Source organism: Bufo bufo, chromosome 5 (assembly GCF_905171765.1).
Source record: "Bufo bufo chromosome 5, aBufBuf1.1, whole genome shotgun sequence".
NCBI classification, from domain to species: Eukaryota; Metazoa; Chordata; class Amphibia; order Anura; family Bufonidae; genus Bufo; species Bufo bufo.
In genome coordinates, this window is record NC_053393.1 from 334,028,414 (window position 1) to 334,050,407 (window position 21,994).

Here is a 21,994-nt window from a genome sequence, read left to right on the forward strand (position 1 = left end):
GTTTTCATAAAGTTTGCCGCTAAACTGCTTTTAGATCTTTGTTTCAGTTGTTTCTGTGATGTAGTGAAATATAATTACACGCACTTCATACGTTTCAAAGGCTTTTATCGACAATTACATGACATTTATGCAAAGAGTCAGTATTTGCAGTGTTGGCCCTTCTTTTTCAGGACCTCTGCAATTCGACTGGGCATGCTCTCAATCAACTTCTGGGCCAATTCCTGACTGATAGCAACCCATTCTTTCATAATCACTTCTTGGAGTTTGTCAGAATTAGTGGGTTTTTGTTTGTCCACCCGCCTCTTGAGGATTGACCACAAGTTCTCAATAGGATTAATATCTGGTGAGTTTCCAGGCCTTGGACCCAAAATGTCAACGTTTTGGTCCCCGAGCCACTTAGTTATCACTTTTTCTTTATGGCACGGTGCTCCATCGTGCTGGAAGATGCATTGTTCTTCACCAAACTGTTGTTGGATTGTTGGAAGAAGTTTCTGTTGGAGGGTGTTTTGGTACCATTCTTTATTCATGGCTGTGTTTTTGGGCAAAATTGTGAGTGAGCCCACTCCCTTGGATAAGAAGCAACCCCACACATGAATGGTCTCAGGATGCTTTACTGTTGGCATGACAAAGGACTGATGGTAGCGCTCACCTTTTCTTCTCCGGACAAGCCTTTTTCCAGATGTCCCAAACAATTGGAAAGAGGCTTCATCGGAGAATATGACTTTGCCCCAGTCCTCAGCAGTCCATTTACCATACTTTCTGCAGAAGATCAATCTGTCCCTGATGGGTTTTTTTTTGAGAGAAGTGGCTTCTTTGCTGGCCTTCTTGACACCAGGCCATCTTCCAAAAGTCTTCGCCTCACTGTGCGTGCAGATGTGCTCACACCTGCCTGCTGCCATTCCTGAGCAAGCTCTGCACTGGTGGCACTCCAATCCTGCAGCTGAATCCTCTTTAGGAGACGATCCTGGCGCTTGCTGGACTTTCTTGGACACCCTGAAGCCTTCTTAACAAGAATTGAACCTCTTTCCTTGAAGTTCTTGATGATCCTATAAATTGTTGATTGAGGTGCAATCTTAGTAGCCACAATATCCTTGCCTGTGAAGCCATTTTTATGCCACGCAATGATGGCTGCACGCGTTTCTTTGCAGGTCACCATGGTTAACAATGGAAGAACAATGATTTCAAGCATCACCCTCCTTTTAACATGTCAAGTCTGCCATTTTAACCCAATCAGCCTGACATAATGATCTCCAGCCTTGTGCTCGTCAACATTCTCACCTGAGTTAACAAGACAATTATTGAAATGATCTCAGCAGGTCCTTTAATGACAGCAATGAAATGCAGTGGAAAGTTTTTTTTGGGATTCAGTTAATTTTCATGGCAAAGAAGGACTATGCAATTCATCTGATCACTCTTCATAACATTCTGAAGTATATGCAAATTGCTATTATAAAAACTTAAGCAGCAACTTTTCCAATTTCCAATATTTATGTAATTCTTAAAACTTTTGGCCACGACTTTACAGTGATTTGTGACATCTGTGCAGCAATACCTTCTGTGTGTTAAGGGTAGAGATAGGAAGAATATTAGTGAAAATAATCTTTTTTTTTTTTTCCCATAATCCAAATTTTTGCTGCCAACGGTATAATCCGTGAATTGTGTGATCTGCACTTCAATACCTTGTGTGGCTGTCAGGCCTAGATATAGGGAAAAAATTTAAAAGACAGAAAAAAATTTTCTCCCATAATCTATCCACATTTTTGCTGTCAACGATGTAATCCGTGAATTGTGTGATCTGCGCTTCAATACATTGTGTGGTTGTCAGGCCTAGATATAGGGAAAAAATGTAAATACAGAAAATAAAATTCTCCCATAATCTATCCACATTTTTGCTGTTAATGGTTTAAATCCGTGAATTGTGTTATTTACGCTTCAATACCTTGTGTGGTTGTCAGGCCTGTATATTAGAAAAAAACAATTTTTCTCCCATAATCTATCCACATTTTTGCTGTCAACGGTGTAATCCGTGAATTGTGTGATCTGCGCTTCAATACATTGTGTGGTTGTCAGGCCTAGATATAGGGAAAAAATTAAAATACAGAAAACAATTTTTCTCCCATAATCTATCCACATTTTTGCTGTTAATGGTGTAAATCTGTGAATTGTGTTATTTGCGCTTCAATACCTTGTGTGGTTGTCAGGCCTGGATATAGAAAAAAAACAATTTTTCTCCCATAATCTATCCACATTTTTTCTGTCAACGGTGTAATCCGTGAATTGTGTGATCTGCGCTTCAATACTTTGTGTGGTTGTCAGGCCTAGATATAGGGAAAAAAAATTAAATACAGAAAACTATTTTTCTCCCATAATCTATCCACATTTTTGCTGTTAATGGTGTAAATCCGTGAATTGTGTGATATGCACTTCAATATCTTGTGTGGTTGCCAGGCCTAGATATAGGGAAAAATATAAATAAAAACTACATCAGAAAACAGTGTCTGTACCACAGATTCCAATAATCTGGGCTTAAAATAATGTCCATATTCTGTGGTGTTTTGTGACATATACAGTACGCCATCCAAAAACTGTTTATTATGGGCAAATTGCAAAAATCTGCGCCTAATATAGTGTCCATATTCTGTGTGTTTCTGTGACATATACTGTCCTGCATCAGAAAATTGAGTCTTTAGCAGACTGTAAAAAAAATCTGCACCACATCTAGTGACAAAACCATTACTATGAAGAAGGTGAGCACTAAGGGACGGGGAAGTGGGCTTGATTCTGATGGTGCACGCAGAGGTCATGGCCCTGGGCGCAATGAAACTGTGCCTGCTGCCAGTGCACTAGAAAAAAAAAATCCACTGTACCCAGCTTCATGTCCAACTTAGCTGGGCGGCGCAGGACAACTCTGTCCAAGTCGGACTGGTGCGAAAAGTTGGATTGCTGAAGATAATGCTTTAAATCGGTTAAACACAACATTCTCTTCCACCAAGTCCAGTCTCTGTAGCCAAGAGTCTGGTCAACCGAACCCTCTCTCTGATCATCCTTCCTCCCACCATGGAGAGGCTTGCCAAACAAGTGATCCCACACTCGGATATTCCGAGGAGCTCTTTCCAGCACGCTTGAAGAGGGACCTGAGATATTGTGCCCTGATTTCCAACCTCTTGAGCCTTCACAGTCTCTAGAAGATGACGGTGGTAAGCGGCAATCATTCGTTCACAAGGTGGACCACACAGTTACCAATTACTGAGGTTTTGGTTAGGTCAAGTCAAGAGGATGAGCAGAGTGAGGAAGGGGAAGAGGAGGTGGTTGACGATGAGGTTACTGACCCAACATGGGAAGGTGAAAAGCCAAGTGGAGATGACAAAAGAATGGTAGTTTGCAACCTGTGCTGTACAAAAATGAGTCAGGGCGTGAACACTGGCAACCTCACCACCACCAGCATGATCCGCCACATGGCATCCAAGCAGCCTAACAAGTGGGCCGAACACCTGGGTCCACAATCTGGGTCTGCGGGTCACACCACTGCCTCCTCTTCCCCTGTGTTACACACTGCTGGCCAATCCCCTGTCGAAGGCGCAGGCCCGGAGGCCTCCCGCCCTGCACCTAGACCTTCGCATGAACCATCAGCAACAACATCCACTTCCCTGTCCCAGCGCAGCGTCCAAATGTCCATAACACAGTCATTTGAATGCAAGCGCAAATACCCACCCACCCATAGGCCATAACACTAAATGCACAGCTTTTGAAATTACTGGCCCTTGAAATGTTGCCATTTAGGCTTGTGGACACTGATGGCTTCCACAGCCTGATGACAGCGGCCGTCCCTCGGTGCGCAGTCCCCAGTCGCCACTATTTTTCATGGTGTGCTGTGCCCGCGTTACACCAGCATGTGTCCCAGAACATCACCCGTTCCCTGACCAACGCAATTACTGGGAAGGTCCACTTAACCACGGACACATGGACAAGTGCTGGTGGCCAGGGATGCTACATTTCCCTGAAAGCACACTGGGTGAATGTGGTGGAGGCTGGGAGTGAGTCATACCCTGGGATGGCACAGGTGCTACCCACGTTCCAGGATTGTGGCGCCCTAATTCCATCAGGGGCTCCGCCAGCAGCTATATTACTGGCTCAAACCCCCACTACTCCTCCACCGCCTCCTCCTCCACTTCCACCTCCAGCAGCAGTCAGCCATCAGTCGCTAGTTGGAAGCAGTGTAGCACTGCTATGGGAAAGCGTCAACAGGCCGTGCTGAAGTTGATCTGTTTAGGGGACAAACAGCACACCGCCGCAGAGCTGTGGCAGGATATAAGGGACCAACCTACAACCAGGCATGGTTGTGTCTGACAATGGCCGTAACTTGGTGGTGGCTTTGGAGCTCGGCAACCTGACACACATCCCATGCCTAGCCCACGTCTTAAACTTAGTGGTTCAGCAGTTTATCAAAACCTACCCCAATTTGCAAGAGCTACAGGGGAAGGTGCGCCACATGTGTGCCCATTTCCGCAAGTCATCCACAGATTCAGCAGGTCTGTCAAAGCTGCAGCAGCGCTTGCGGCTTCCAGCTCACCGACTGTTGTGCGACGTGAGCACGTGCTGGAACTCTACGTTCCACATGTTGGCCAGGCTTTGTGAGCAGCAGAGCGCAGTTTTGGAATACCAGCTGCAATATGGTCATCGCCACTATTCACAAGTGAGGAGTGGGCATTGATGTCGGAATCCACACAGATGGTTAGTGGCGATAACGCTATTATCACCGTAACCATCCCACTGCTGTTTCTACTCAAACGATCGCTGCTCACAATTAAGGACGACGTTCTGAATGTGGCAGATGAGGAAACGGGGAAGGACATTACACAGGGTGATAGCCAGCCCACCCTCAGTTTGTCTTCTCAGCGCGAATTGGGCCATGAAGAGGAGGAGGAGCTGGAGACAATTGCCTCTGCTACATAGGGTAGTATCCAAAGAAATAGAAAAACCGCAGCACTCTTTTGTATCTTTAAATCACTTTATTCCATCAAATTCATGCGACGTTTCGACCTGTGTGGTCTTTCTCAAGCAACTGACAATACAGCTTTGCCTGGTTTAAATACCCTCCTACCAGGAGGAGCTAACACGCATGTCAACAAATTGTGTAAACATAATAAATCAACCTAAATCGTGGAGCTGGCACATATGTGGAAAGAAGGTTTAAAAATCATAGGCCTTCCTTCCAAGATAGTGCCAAGCATCATGTTACAGTTTATAAATACATATGCATAGCAGTAATAAATATTACTTACTTCAGATTGGCCCTTGTGGACTGCTGGTGGGTGTAAACAAGGTGCTGTATACAGCATGTTGATCGCATGCCTATGCCCCTCGCATGTGCGCAGGCGTGTGGAGGCTGGACGCGCACCAAAACACTTAGTCTCGCCGCGTCTCTGGGTTCGCAATGCGCATGCGCATCGGAACGGTGTTCACGCGTGCGCAGAAGAAAGTTAGATGTGCGTAGGCGCGATGTCACGTAGGCGCACCGGAGGTCATTGTTCAGTTACTCAAAGCGCAGGCGTCGGAGCGGAGCTTGCGCATGTTCAGTGAGTGTGCTGTCAGCCAGCTGGTGACAGTACCTAGGCAATGTATTCTCCTTGGCAATATCGGCTGTATCGCATCAATGATATCTATGTAGGGCATAAGGGCACTCGGTGTGGGGGTCCGGAAGGCAATATTAGATAGTAATTGCAGCATTGTTTAATTCAAACAGGTGTCAGCAAAAATGTATAGCAAGTATGCTTATAACATACATATAACATACAGTCCTCTATAATATCATGACCTATTGTGGGCGAAACCTCCTAATATAAACAGCAATGCAATGGTGTCTCAATATGGGAGAGGGTGGGCTAGGGATATAAAAGCTCGGACACTGGCAGAGTCACACCGTAATGTGTAACCGCCAATTTGTCCTTACACATTCAACGCTTAGGGTCACATTGTGTGGGGGTCCAACCGAGTGAACGGGAGGGCACCCCTTGCCACTACCGTGCCCGCCATTGCGTATGGTAAAAGTCAGCACCTCAGTCAGTAGGGTGACTAATTACCATGTACATCCATCCAAAGTAGAGGTACTGGTATCCTATCCCTAGGTTCCCCATTGCCTCCAGGGGTTGTCAATCAAACAAGCCGTCGAACCCTCTAGCGTAGTGAAAACACACACTGCTAAAAGGTGTAAAATTACACACTACTTACTATTTAGGTCTATGGTAGTATTTCAGTGGATGTAAGTTTGCTGTCACCTAAAAAACAGAAAAGCTGCGTTAAAGGAGGAAAAGCACTACAGACCTAAGTCGGATCCAAGCGCTTCCCCACACTCAGTGTCACTTATGGGATAATAGTATTGTTCCAAGGTATATCTACCGGTATACAGCCGATTGTTAGGTAGGGTGATCTCTCTCACTGTGTCTCGGCCCACCAGATGTCCACTTGGGGTCCAATCTGTAAAAAACACAAAGATTAGTGTCTAGAATCATAACCAATGGTTAGGTACAGTACTTAAATGACATTGTAATATACGGTATGAAGGTCACAGTATTCCTTCTAGATTAGAAGAGGGAGCCAATCCTGAAATCCCTGTTTAGACCATTTGGTTCGAGCGTTTGGATTTCAAAAATTCATTTTAGTTCGAGTCTTTTTAGTTTCTTTTCCCTGTCTCCTCCCCTTCTCTGTGGGGGTATGCCATCAATGATGCGGAAGCGTAGTTGTGAGACATTATGTCTGAGTTTCAGAAAATGTTCTGGTACTGGTGGTTCAATTTTTTGTGTGTCTTCCTTCTTTTTCCCAGCAAGTAATTTACGTATCGAATAGCGATGTTGATTTAATCTATTCCTCATTTCCTGGGTTGTTTCGCCCACATAGAGGAGCCCACACGGACACTGCAGCGTATATATAACAAAATCAGACTTACAGGTGTAAAACCCTCTGATTGGGAATTTTTTGCCAGTTCTGGGATGAGTGAAACTGTCCCCCTTGAGCATACTGTTGCAATTACAGCAGCCCAAGCATGGGTAGCAGCCTTTCTTTTTTATAACAGGCCCTTCATAGCCTTTAGTGTCTGCCCTAATTAATCTGTCTCCTAAATTCCTGGATCTTCTATAGGATAATAATGGTGCTGATTGGAATTCAGGTATATTAGGGAATGTCTCTTTAAGTATGTGCCAATTGGATTTGAGGACTTGAACGATTCGTCTACTCTGGGTGGAATGTGTAGAGACGAATGGTATCCTCTTTTCCTTATCGGGTGTCCGTTTAGGTCCCAGAAGCTTTTTCCTTTTGTATTTTTGTACCCTTTCTTTGTGTCTGTTGACCAGGCTTCTTGAATATCCCCTTTCATAAAATTTGTGGCACATTTCATCAAGACGATGTTCTGAAGTGATGTCATCAGTGACAATGCGTTTCACCCTCAGTAGTTGGCTATATGGTAAAGATTCCTTCATGAAGTTAGGATGATCGCTCTGAAATAGAAGCATGTTATTCCTGTCCGTGGGTTTGACAAACAGATCAGTTTTTAACTGGTTCCCAGTGCAGTAGATTGTCGTATCAAGGAACTGTAGCTCTGTCTGTGAGGATACCAGAGTGAATTGTAGTTCTTCATGAATAGAATTGATGTATTTTAAGAAATCCATCAATTCTTCCAGCGCACCTTTCCAGAGGAAGAAAATGTCATCTATATACCTCATCCAGCCTACGACCTGTGCGTAGTGGCTGGATGGGTATATAATCTCCTCTTCAAATCTGCTCATAAAAATATTAGCATATGTCGGGGCCACATTGGACCCCATCGCGGTCCCGCGCTTCTGGATGTAGTAGGTGTCCTCAAATAGAAAATAATTGCATGTTAGGACTATTTCCAATAGTGCCAATATAAAATGTGACTTCTCGTTATCAATTTTGCCTCTGGTCAGGGCCCATTCGATGGCTTCTAGCCCTTTCGTATGGTCAATGCTTGTGTACAAGCTCACCACATCGAAAGAAACGAGATGATCTCCATTGTTATAATCCAGCTGTTCTAGTTTTTGTAGAAAATCCGTTGTGTCCCGAACATATGATGTTGCGGATGTGGAGTATTCCCTTAGGTATTTATCAAGGAAGGTTGCTGGTGAGGAAAAAACAGACCCTATCCCGGATACTATTGGTCGGCCTGGAGGATCTATAGGGTTTTTGTGGATTTTGGGCAGGGTATATAGTATGGGCGTCACTGGTTGTTCAGTCAGTAGATATTCATGTAATTTTTCATCTATCAGGTTAGTGGCGTAGGCATCATCAACCAGGAGTTTGAATCTTCTTATTATGGCGAATTTAGGGTCGGAATCCACTATGCGGTAGACCTCAGTGTCACCAAGTTGGCGAAAAATTTCCACCTTGTACTTCATCGTATCCATAATTACGGTTGCTCCACCTTTATCTGCTTTTTTGATTGTTATATCCTTCCTCGCGCAGAGACCGCGTAGGATTTTACGATCCTCCTGTGACATGTTATTCGTGGCCTCCCTAGGTGCAGTCTGGTGTTTAATATTTTCTATACCTTTCTTTACCAAGTCTATGTATGTATCAATTGCTTGATTACATACTGGCGGTTGGAACTCGCTGCGTAGGAAATGGCCCATGTCTTTTAATCTAATTACATTAGGAGTTATGGTTGGGTCTACTGTCTCAGGATCAATGTGATCCTTATTGTCAAAAAATACCCGTAATTTGATACGCCTAAAAAATTTTTGTAGATCAATCTCACAATCGAACCAGTTAGTGTCCGTGGTTGGACAGAATGAAAGGCCCTTTTCTAAAATAGAGAGTTCTATGGGGGTTAAAACACTGGATGAAATATTTACCACTAATTCTTTCTTTTCCATCTCCATATCTGGTATTTCTATTTCTCCTGGTGGCTCGGATGTGTTCTTGGGTCCACTGGTGGTTTCCTGGAACGTGTAGTCATTGTGCTGTCTTTTTTGTTTCCTTTGGTGTTTCCTTCCCCCTCTCCTGGATGTTTTTTTCTTTCTTGTCTCCTCTTCATTCCTAAAAAATTCCCTTCTCCACTAGTTTCTCCTGATGTCTCTGAATCTGTGTTGTGGACATCCCTGTTCCGTTGTCCGGATCCTTTGCCTCGTTTCTGTTGTTGTCTTCTCCTCTGTGGTCTTTCACTCGGCTTTGCCCCATAGATGTCGCCTTTTAGATAATCCTCCTGGTCGCGGAACCACTTCTGTCTTTTAGACTTTTCTATGTCCAATCTGTATCCCTGCAGGTCTTTTTCTATTATATCCTTCGCTTCGCTGTATTCCTGGCTCGTCATGAGTTTCTTTAATTGTTGCTCAAGGTCTTCTATAGTTTTTTTACGCTCGATCAGTTCTTTTTGCAGGTATTCCATGTTGAGTAACATCAAATCCATTGAGTATCTGTTTGAAATCTGTGCAAATTTTGCACAGAATTCACTGTTTCTGGGTAGTAAAATGGGTCTCAGATGGGACCTGAGACCACGTGGTATTCTCTCTGCTTTATAGTACTCCCTCATTGTGAATATATGTAGTTCATGGTTGATGTACTGCTTCATCTCGTTCTCCCATTTCTTTTTAATCAAGTCCTTAGTAGGTTTGTTCAGGAATGACCCGTCTCCTTCTGCTCCCTCCAGAATCCTTGTGACTTCTTCATCCGAATAAATGGATTTATTTGATGAGTCCATTTTAATACTCCCACGGCGGTCACTTAAACAAAGTTCGTTGTGAGGCCCTGTGCAAGCTACCAGACTGCTGAAAGCAACAAAAAAATGGATGGTGTAGCAGCACTCAGGGTATACCGGCCTTAATGTGGTGGTGCACGCGGTGTTGAACGTCAGTCCGTAGCGTCCCTCCAAGTATCCAAAGAAATAGAAAAACCGCAGCACTCTCTTGTATCTTTAAATCACTTTATTCCATCAAATTCATGCGACGTTTCGACCTGTGTGGTCTTTCTCAAGCAACTGACAATACAGCTTTTCCTGGTTTAAATACCCTCCTACCAGCACCTTGTATACAGCACCTTGTTTACACCCACCAGCAGTCCACAAGGGCCAATCTGAAGTAAGTAATATTTATTACTGCTATGCATATGTATTTATAAACTGTAACATGATGCTTGGCACTATCTTGGAAGGAAGGCCTATGATTTTTAAACTTTCTTTCCACATATGTGCCAGCTCCACGATTTAGGTTGATTTATTATGTTTACACAATTTTTTGACATGCGTGTTAGCTCCTCCTGGTAGGAGGGTATTGAAACCAGGCAAAGCTGTATTGTCAGTTGCTTGAGAAAGACCACACAGGTCGAAACGTCGCATGAATTTGATGGAATAAAGTGATTTAAAGATACAAGAGAGTGCTGCGGTTTTTCTATTTCTTTGGATACTTGGAGGGACGCTACGGACTGACGTTCAACACCGCGTGCACCACCACATTAAGGCCGGTATACCCTGAGTGCTGCTACACCATCCATTTTTTTGCTACATAGGGTAGTACTCATGGAACTTTAATTCCATCTGTTCAGAGTGGATGGGCAGAAGAGGAGGAGGAGGATGAGGAGATGGAGAGTCATCCTGATGTCGACATCGACGCCTTGCCTGTTGGTTCTCTGGCACACATGGCTGACTTCATGTTAGGCTGCCTTTCCAGCGACCCTTGCGTTATTTGCATTTTAGATAACACGGATTACTGGGTGTTTACCCTTCTTGATCCCCGCTACAAAGAGAACTTCTCTTCTCTCATTCCTGTGGTGGAGAGGACGAGTAAAACTATACCAGAAGGTACTTGTTGAGAGATTGCTCCAAAATTTTCCATCTGACAATGCTGGCGGCAGAGTCTGTACTTCCTTAGGCAACCGAGGAAGGGAGACAAGGGGAAACACAGCCGTTCCAACAAAGGCAGGGCAACACTCTCCAAAGCATGGGACACTTTCATGACACCCTTCCAGCAACCTCACCCTGAAGCGCGGCCAAGGAGGGAAAAGATGGTGAAGGAATACATAGCAGACCGTGTCAGCGTCCTAAATGATCCTTCAGTGCCTTACAACTGCTGGGTGTCCAAGCTGGACACGTGGCATGAACTTGCAGTCTACGCCTTGGAGGTGCTGGCCTGCCCTGCTGCCAGCGTTTTGTCTGAGTGTGTATTTAGTGCTGCTGGTGGCATTACAACAGATAAGAGTATCCGCTTGTCCACTGGCAATGCTGACAGATAAAATGAACAATGCCTGGATTGCCCCTGACTTCTCAACTGAGCTGATGATAAACATAAAGGCAATTTCAATCTATCGCATATAATGTTTTACAGGGTCAGCTCACCAGCATGTCCTCGCATATAATCTTTTACAGGGTCAGCTCACCAGCAGGTCCGCACCTAAAATCTTTTACTTGATCAGCTCACCTGCAGGCCCGCAACTCAAATATTTTACAGGGTCAGCTCACCTGCAGGCCCAAACCTAAAATCTTTTACAGGGTCAGCTCATCTGCAGGCCCTCAACTCAATGTGAATGAATCCCTCCTTTATGTGATATACAGATTGTATCGGAGTGCCTCTTCCTTGTAATTTTTGGCAGCACTTGCACTTTATATACAAGTAAATATACAGGAAAAGGTGTTTTCAATCAATTTTTCCTATAAAATTGATTTTTTATTTTGGTTTTGTGCGTAAAACCTTAATTAGATTGTGGGCCTGGTGATCACTTTAAGCCCTTTTAAGCTGCATCAGCAGCAGCATGGTGATAAAAATGAGTGGCAAGGTGACATGGTGTGGAGATGGCAGCATGAGGAGGCCACATAGTGGCACAATTACTGAGTCTAGATAAAAGACTAAGGCCACAGATTGTTTAGAAAGATGCAGAATTAAATAATCTGTGGAGCTGTATTATGGTCACCTGCAGATTAATGCAGACCAGGGCCATAGCTGTAGGGGAAGCAGGGGAAGCTGCATCTTTGGGGACCTGACCTAGAAGGGGCCCATCCAGGAGGAGGAGGACTAAAGGATTTGGTCAGGGCCCCCTCAACAGTATTACACAATGAAATTATATACAGTGACATTATAGACAGTGTATAAAACTGATGGAACAGCTGCCAGCCCTGTTCATTATTAGCCACAGGAATGGGGGTGGCATGAAAGGAAAAAATTACTGTGGGATGGAGCCCCATTCAAAAATTTGCTTTAGGGGCCAGTCAATTCTAGCTATGCCACTGATGCAGCCCACAAAAGCAAGTTGGGTTTATCGATTTCAAAACCTTAATTCAATTGTGAGCCTGGTGATTAGTTTAAGGCATTTTAAGCAGCAGCAGCATGGTGATAAAAATGAGTGGCAAGGTGACATGGTGTGGAGATGGCAGCATGAGGAGGCCACCTAGTGGCACAATGACTGAGTCTGGATAAAAGACTAAGGCCACAGATTGCTTAGAAAGATGCAGATGGAAACAATCTGTGGAGCTGTATCACTGTCACCTGCAGATTAATGCAGCATCAAATTCAAGTTGGGTTTGTTGGTTCCACCTCAGCTCACCCGCACCTAAAATCTTTTACTGGTTCAGCTCACCTGCATTCCCGCAACTCAAAAATTTTACTGGGTCAGCTCACATGCAGGCCCGCGACTTAAATCTTTTACAAGGTCAGCTCACATGCAGGCTCTTGCATAGAAATTTTTAGAGGGTCAGCTCAGCTGCAGGCCATCACATAAAATGTTTAACAGGGTCATCTCACCAGCCGGCCTGAGCCTAAAATCTTTTACAGGGTTAGCTCACCTTCAGGCCTGCAACTCAAATCTTTTACAGGTCAGCTCACCTGCAACTCATGCTGCCTTGCTTTGAAGTAGTAGCCATAGCCGTTTATCAGGCTTCCTCTCCGAAATCAAACAATGATTCCCCGTTACCGGTGGTAACCATGTTAGGTGCATAAAAGAACATCGAAAGTTGATAGGGAAGATATCAAAATGGATCGTGGACGTCACGGGACGTGCGATCAGGCAGAAGTTATCTAGAGTTAACAAAGCGGCAGCAGGGCCTCTCCTGTATAAAGTTTCCTCATCCAAAATACCGCAGTGACATTCCCTGTAATTTTTTATTACTCATTCCAATAACAGGGCATCTTAAGAGTCCTGTATTGTTATTTATCGTCACTACTTCCTTGAGTCGGGAGTGGGTAATTGCCGCACGCCTCCTGCCTTCCTTCGATTTTTCTGCTTTAATAACTTGACCCACCTTCTCCACCCAATCTGATTTCAGTCATTAACCTCCCTTGGATGTGGTATCCCTTTCTCAAGCTCCATCTCCGGCATGGAACCCTGATTCCCCGTTACCCGTGATCACCATGGTAGGCGCAGAAAAGAACATTAAAAGATGATAGGGCAGACATATGAAAGGATCGTCGCCGTCACGGGGATGTGCAATCGCCCAGAGGTTATCTAAAGTCACCAATGCGGCAGCAGTCCCTCGCCCCTAAGGTTTTAGATGGTCAGATCAGCAGGCCCTTGCTCCAAATGTTTTTGAGGGTCACCAGCAGGCCATCAATCATCATTTTTAAAGGGTGTGTATGATGCCCTCTTTTATGTGTAACAAAGGGTGTTTTGGAGTGCTGGTTCCTTGTGATTTTTGTCAGCCCTTTCACTTAGTGCATAGGCTTTATGAGTGTAGGAGTCCAACTACCTGAACAGTTGTACCACAGTGTGAATGAGGCCCTCCTTTATGTGATATACAGGCTGTTTCGGAGTGCCTCTTGCTTGTAATTTTATTGCAGCACTTGCACTTTATATACAATTGAATATACAGGAAAGAATGTTTCCTAACAATTTTTACTGTAAAATAGATTTTTTTTTGTGCAGTTTTGTGCGTATTTTTGTCAGTCTGTAAAAATGTCGCACAACTCGGACAATATGGTTCCCCGCAGCGACCTGGGAGTCCAAGATTCGCCCAGACATTGTCCCAATGGTGTTCCCAAACTATTTCGGTGGTGTTTCTGTTACTTTCTGACCTTTTCCAATGAACCATGCACCCTCCCCTCTTCAGAGCAGGAGATGCATGGTTGTCTCCCATTGACTTCCATTATACTCGGGTGCTCGGCCGAGCACACGAAAATAGCAATGTGTTCGGGATGAACACCCGAATACTTTGGTGCTCGATCATCACTATTCTGCTATATAGGAATACTTACTATTAGAGAGTATTCCTATACAGTAGAAGTCTAATATTTTTATTTTATTTTTTAGTAACTAGCCAAGCAGCTCTATAGAGTAGTGGTTAACATTCTGGGCTATAATGTAAAAGGTTGTGAGTTTGAATCCTTTCATAAATAGAGGCTAAATTTAATTTAAACATATAAATAAGTTTTTAGCCATAATATATTTACATATATTATTATATATTTAAGAATATATAATATATTATAATATATGAAAATATATCATGGCTAAAACATCAGTAGTAGTTTCCCACATATTATGCATTCATATATGTCAGAAGTATGAATAAATATATATATATAGTTGCAAGAAAAAGTATGTGAACCCTTTGGAATTATATGAATTTTTGCACAAATTGGTCATAAAATGTGATCTGATCTTTATCTAAGTCACAACAATAGACAATCACAGTCTGCTTAAACTAATAACACACACAAAATTAAATGTTACCATGTTTTTATTGAACACACCATGTAAACATTTACAGTGCAGGTGTAAAAAGTATGTGAACCTCTAGACTAATGTGATCTCCAAGAGCTAATTGGAGTGAGGTGTCAGCCAACTGGAGTCCAATCAATGAGATTAGATTGGAGGTGTTGGTTACAGCTGCCCTGCCCTATAAAAAACACACACCAGTTCTGGGTTTGCGTTTCACAAGAAGCATTGCCTGATGTGAATGATGCCTCGCACAAAAGAGCTTTCAGAAGACCTACGATTAAGAATTGTTGACTTGCATAAAGCTGGAAAGGGTTATAAAAGTATCTCCAAAAGCCTTGCTGTTCATCAGTCCATGGTAAGACAAATTGTCTATAAATGGAGAAAGTTCTGCCTCGCAGTGACCGTCCTGTAAAGATGACTGCAAGAGCACAGCGCAGACTGCTCAATGAGGTGAAGAAGAATCCTAGAGTGTCAGCTAAAGACTTACAAAAGTCTCTGGCATATGCTAACATCCCTGTTAGCGAATCTACAATACGTAAAACACTAAACAAGAATGGATTTCATGGGAGGATACCACAGAGGAAGCCACTGCTGTCCAAAAAAAATATTGCTGCACGATTTGCACAAGAGCACCTGGATGTTCAACAGCAGTACTGGCAAAATATTCTGTGGACAGATGAAACCAAAATTGAGTTGTTTGGAAGAAACACACAACACTATGTGTGGAGAAAAAGAGGCACAGCACACCAACATCAAAACCTCATCCCAACTGTGAAGTATGGTGGTGGGGGCATCATGGTTTGGGGCTGCTTTGCCTCATCAGGGCCTGGATGGATTGCTATAATCGAAGAAAAAATGAATTCCCAAGTTTATCAAGACATTTTGCAGAAGAACTTAAGGCCATCTGTCCACCAGCTAAAGCTCAACAGAAGATGGGTGTTGCAACAGGACAGTGACCCAAACCATAGAAGTAAATCAACAACAGAATGGCTTAAACAAAAGAAAATATGCCTTCTGTAGTGGCCCAGTCAGAGTCATGACCTCAACCCGATTGAGATGCTGTGGCATGACCTCAAGAAAACAATTCACACCAGACATCCCAAGAATATTGCTGAACTGAAACGTTCTGTAAAGATAAATGGTCAAGAATTACTCCTGACCGTTGTGCACGTCTGATCTGCAACTACAGGAAAAATTTGGTTGAAGTTATTGCTGCCAAAGGAGGTTCAACCAGTTATTAAACCCAAGGGTTCACATACTTTTCCCACCTGCACTCTGAATGTTTACATGGTGTGTTCAATAAAAACATGGTAACATTTAATTCTTTGTGTATTATTATTCTTTTATTATTAACAATTTGTATTGTTTTTTAAGTCATTTGACAATTGAAAATAAACATTACATTACAATATTTATGTATACAATGCTTATGTACAATGATATGACAATGTTAGGTTATTTTTGATGGAGCTTAAATCACAAAAAAGACTTCATTGGTAAGTTGAACTTGTTGAGAGGTACAGAGATGCAATATAAACATCAAAGTGTAATTTTTTCAAAACAAAAGAAACAACAAATATTGAACTAAAGAGGCATGATTAATGAAATATAAGCCACTCAGCCACAGATATGGCCTAGTAGAGTGAGTTGACAGTTATGGACAAGATTTTACGTAAAGGTATTGAGGAAGGGTCAGTGGAATCCTCTAATGTTTCCAAGGAGACCAGATAGCTAGGAAAGAGGATCTGGAGTGAAGCTCCCAATGAGAGAGTTCTTCTAACCTATAGATCTGGTCTACTTTTTGGATCCATTTAGCCACATTAGGGACCTCAGGGGAAAGCCAGGAGGATGCTATTAGGAGTCTGGCAGCAGCTAATAGCATAAGGTATAGAGATCTTCGCCATTTGTTTAAACCCCTGAGGCCTAAGTTAAGGAGAGTTTGGTCAGGGGAGCAAGAAAGTGTGGTATGGCATATATGGTTGCAATTTTTAACTATAATACACCACCAGTCATTAATGGTTTGACACTTCCACCATATGTGGAAGAAAGCCTTTGGAAGTCTGGCCTCTCCAACATAGGTCAGAGCAGTATGGGGAGTAGAGAGATATTGATTCAGGAGTCTTGTACCATCTTTTCAGGATTTTGTAGCCATTTTCTTGAATGCTTATGCATCTAGATATTTTGTGAGGGGTCACTAAAGCTGTGGAAATCTCTGTAGGGGATAGAAAGCGACCCAAGTCTCTCTCCCATGTTCCAATTATAGCTGGCTTAATAAGAGATACGTGCGATTTCAAGTGGCTATACATAGTTAAAATGGCTCTCCTAGGGGGCTGCTTAGCACCCAATGTTGTGTCAAACCAGGAAGACAAGGGTTGTAGAGGAGATTTTTTTAAGGAGGGAAATGATTTCAGAGTTGAGGAAATTTTGTAGGAAGGTGAGAGTTGCAGAGTTCCCTAGGCCTTCAATGAGGTCCAGCAGGGATCTGGAAAGGGTGTATTTGAAAATTTGATTGAGGAGGGGCAGCTCTCTTTCAGATCAGTAGGAGCCAGATCTATTATGTCCCCAAGGGTGAGGAGAGGTGAAGGGGTTGTTAATAGTTTAGTATGTGGGGAGAACCAATCCCAGACTGAAAGAGTGCTCTGTATCATGGGATTTGGGATTTTCTGTAGTGGTGGGAGGGGTTTACCTGATAGTAGGAGAGCCCGTGGGGAGGAGGGGAGAAAGGTTTTTTCCATGTGGACCCAGGCTTTATGGGGAAGGGATCTGATCCAGTCTACTACTCTGGCTAGATGTATAGCTCTCATGTACATTTCTGGGTCAGGAAGGCCAATTCCTCCCATCCGTTTAGGTTTAGTAAGAGTGTCGAAGGAGATTCTAGGACGTCCTTCTTTTCCAGTTGAACTTGCGGATATCTCTATTGAAAGTAATGAAGAAGGATTTGGGGATTTTGTTTGGGAGGGATTGCATTAGGTAAGTCAGTCTGGGTAAAACCAGAGCAGATACCATGTTTTTCCTGCCAAACCAGGAGAGGTGCTGGAGGTCCTACGAGTCCAACTGGGCAACCATAGAATGTAGGAGTGGAAGATAGTTGAGTTTATATAGGTTTGTGGTTACGCCTAAATATCTTAGTTGTGTGGACCAGATGAATGGGGATTGGGATTGGAGAGACCTTAGAGCTGACAAGGAGAACCCTCTATGGAGGAGTTGGGATTTAGCAGGATTGACTTTTAAATTGGAGAGGGAGCCAAATAGGTCTAATGTGAATAGAATAGCTGGAAGGGATTTTTTGGGGTTTGTCGTGAGGATTAGTAGGTCATCAGCAAAGGCTGCCAGTTTAATTTCCTGATCCCCAACACAAAGACCAACAATATCTTCCTGTTGCCTTAAGGCTTGTAACACTGTTTCCATGACCAGTACAGAGATAAAGGGGGAAAGGGGACAGCCCTGTCTAGTGCCATTTTTAATATGGAAGCAGGGAGATAGGTTGCCATTAACTGACACAGATGCCGAGGAAGAATGATACATAGCCGTGACTGCATTCGAGAATTGTTCTGGGATACCAAACCTTGCAAGGGTGAGCTTGATATATGACCAGTCAATTATATCGAAAGCTTTCTCGGCGTCTGTGCCAAGCATGACTAATGGGATCGTCTCATGGGATGAAAGCTATAGGGCATTTAATATTATCATTACGTTAGACTGTAGGGGGGGGGGGTGAGAAGTAATTCACAAGAAACCTACAATGAGGTGGGGAATTGTAATCACAAAAGACAACATATAACAAAATGGGGGATGGAAGGAGGACAGTAGGAGAAGTGGAAAAATAATACATGGGTACGGATGGAAAGAAACACTTAGGGAGAAGAAAGTTACAGGGTAGGGCAGGGAGAGGTAGGTAAGACAGAAAGTGTTGCTCGCTGGAAACTCAGCACTAGTATATAGAGAAGGTGGATTGAGGTAGAATCAGATCAGGTTGGAGAACCCTGAGGGGGTTAAATACTGAGTTAGTTAAGGATGAATCAGGAACCATCGTGAGAAGCATGCAGCTTCTTGGGAGTTGTAGAGTCCTTGTTCTTCTTGGACTTTTGTTTCTTTGGAGTAATAGAAAGTTCCCAGGGTTGGAGGACTGGAAGGGAGGGTAAGTATGTGATGTCCTGCACTTTATCCTAGTTTGTTAAATCCATTGGAGCAATATCCACCGCGCTGAATGCTTCTGGGAGATCCAAAAAGGAGGAAATACTGATCCTCTTGCCAGAGACTATGAATGATAGTCCAAAAGGGAAGGACCACCTGTATGGAATCTGTCTCTCTATGAGGAGGGACGTAAGGGGTTGCAGGGTTCTTCTCTTTTGTAGAGTGGATGGAGATAGGTCCTGATAGATCTGGATAGGGACGTCCAAGAGGATAGATGGCGCAGCTCTGGACGCTTTGAGTATTGCTTCTTTATCCTGAAAGTTCAGGAAGCAGCTAATAATGCCTCTTGGTGGGTAATTTTCTTTAGGGCGCGGGCGTAGAGCTCGGTGAGCCCTTTATATAATCAGCATAGAAGGGTCAAAGTCCCCAAGTAGAGAGACGACTATCTTCATGATCGCTGATGGAATGTCCGCAGCTGAAACCGATTCAGGGAACCCCCTGAACCAGCGGTTGTTTCGTCTGCCACGATTCTTCTGGTCTTCCAGGGACGAGTATAGCTGGTTAATATGCGTTTGGCATAATGAGAGAGATTGTGAGACCGCCGCACTATGGTCTTTGGTAGCGGAATGTGCGGCTTCTACTGAGTCCACCCTGTGGCCTATTTGTTGGACATCTTGGGCCACCTCCTGTAGTTTGGAGTAGATGTGGTTTAGGGCCTCTTCCAGGGCTTGCTTAATAAAGCGGCGAGAGATTGGGAGGTTTTGTGACTCACCGGTCTCTCGAGACTCGTCCTTATAGTCGGATTGGCCTGAAGCACGGGAGCTCGCGGTGCAGCAGAGAGTCGCGGCCATCTTGGGATACTTGGTTGATCCGGCTGTATGCTGCTTCTTTAGGAATTTTGTCATATCTGACACAGCGGGAGACACTTTTGCTTGAGGGGTAGGATCCCCGTGCTTAGGTTCACCATATTTGACCATTTTGTGATTAGTTAGTTGAAGATTGCCATCCCCACAGCAGGTTGAAAGCAGGAGCTTCAGCCAGACGCAACCATTCAGCTCTGGCGCTAGCACCACCCCGCTTGTGTTTTATTAGTTTAAGCAGACTGATTGTCTATTGTTGTGACTTAGATGAAGATCAGATCACATTTTATGACCAATTTTTGCAGAAATCAATATCATTCCAAAGGGTTCACATATTTTTTCTTGCAACTATATATATATATATATATATATATATATATATAGTCATGGACGAACATCGGCCTGGACGATTTGCGAACGCAATCAAATGTTCGCGAACCACAAGTTTACGCGGGCAGGCAAACCTGAAAAACCTTCAGGGGATATTTGCAGCCACCAAATACTTACTAGAAGTGCACAAATCGTCCCACAACATGGACAGTGACATACCAGAGGGGGCTCAATGGCAAAAATTCACCCGACAGAAAACATTAAGAGATTATGTGGCTGGAGGTATATTAGATGGTCATTGGATATCAATTTTACTGCAGGCCAGTGGAGTACAGGCCCCAAACATTAGGCATTCACCGGACAGAAAACATCAAGTGATTATGTGGCTGGAGGTATATAAGATGGTCAATGGATATCAATTTTACTGCAGACCAGTGGACTACAGGCCCCAAAAATTATTCATTCACAGTACAGAAAAGAACGATTGATAATGTGGCTGGAGGAACATTAGGCGGTCACCGTATAACAATTTTGCTTCAGGCCAATTAGATTATAGGCCCCAATAATAATGCATTCACCGTACAGAAAAGATCAAGAAGTTATGTGGCTGGAGGTATATTGGGCGGTCAATGGATATTAATTTTACTGCAGGTCAGTGGACTGCAGGCCCCAAAAATTGTTCATTCACCAGACAGAAAACATCAAGTGATTATGAGGCTTGAGGTATATTAGATGGTCATTGGATATCAATTTTAATGCAGGCCAGTGGAGTACAGGCCCCAAACATTATGCATTCACCGTGCATAAAACATCAAGTGATTATGTGGCTGGAGGTATATTAGACGGTCATTAGATATCAATTTTACTGCAGGCCAGTGGACTACAGGCCCCAAAAATTAATCATTTACCGTAAAGAAAAGAACAATTGATAATGTGGTTGGAGGTACATTAGGCTGTCAAAGTATAATAATTTTACTGTTGTTCAGTTAGATTACAGACTACAAAAATTATGCATTCACTGTACAGAAAATATCAAGTGATTATGTGGCTAGAGGTATATTAGACGGTCAATGGATATCAATTTTACTGCAGGCCAGTGGAGTACAGGCCCCAAAAATTATGAATTCACCGGACAGAAAAGATCAAGTGATTATGTGGCTGAAGGTATATTAGATGGTCACTGGATATTAATTTTACTTCAGGTCAGTGGAGTACATGCCCCAAACCTTATGCATTCACCGTACAGAAAACATCAAGTGATTATGTGGTTGGAGGTATATTAGACGTTCATTGGATGGATTATTGCAGGCCAGTACAAATACATATACAAGCAATGAGATGGTGGCTCACTCAAGGCGGAGATGTGGAACAGGTGCTGCTAGCCCAAATGTGAGGGACACCCACCCTCAGAAGGTAATATGGGTAAACTAGAATAATGGGCGAGCACACTGCATTTGTATCATCCAATACATAAAATTTAATTAAATCCAATAGATGAACACGTGATGAAAAATAAAATAGTCACACAATAAATTAAAATACAATAAAATATCTGAAAAACAATGGGCTTGAATTGATTACACTTCAATAGATACCGCGGATGAATAATTACACAGTATGGTGAAGTCCAATTGATAGTATGTAGACCAAGGTATCATATAAAAGTCCATTAATATGGTAAGATATCTTGCATTCTCCTATCCAGGAGATCTATGCTCACAAGTCTATTGCATGGATGATGCACCTGTAGTATGTGCTAATATTATGACTCCAATATAAGGAGAGAGTATCCTCTTCCAGTCTCTGGCCGACTGCTTTAAGTGAACTCCTGTATAAGACCTTAGGTGCTGATTTATATGCACCAGTTAGCTGTATAATGTTGCAAAGTCCCGTAGTCACTGTGGGTATAGCAGCTAATAGATACAGTGCTTCTTACCTCCCTCGTGGTGGACGGGTTGTTTCCAGCGTGAGTCGGGCGACGCGGGGTACTGCCGGCGTCAAGCTTCGTTCAGCTGCAGCTG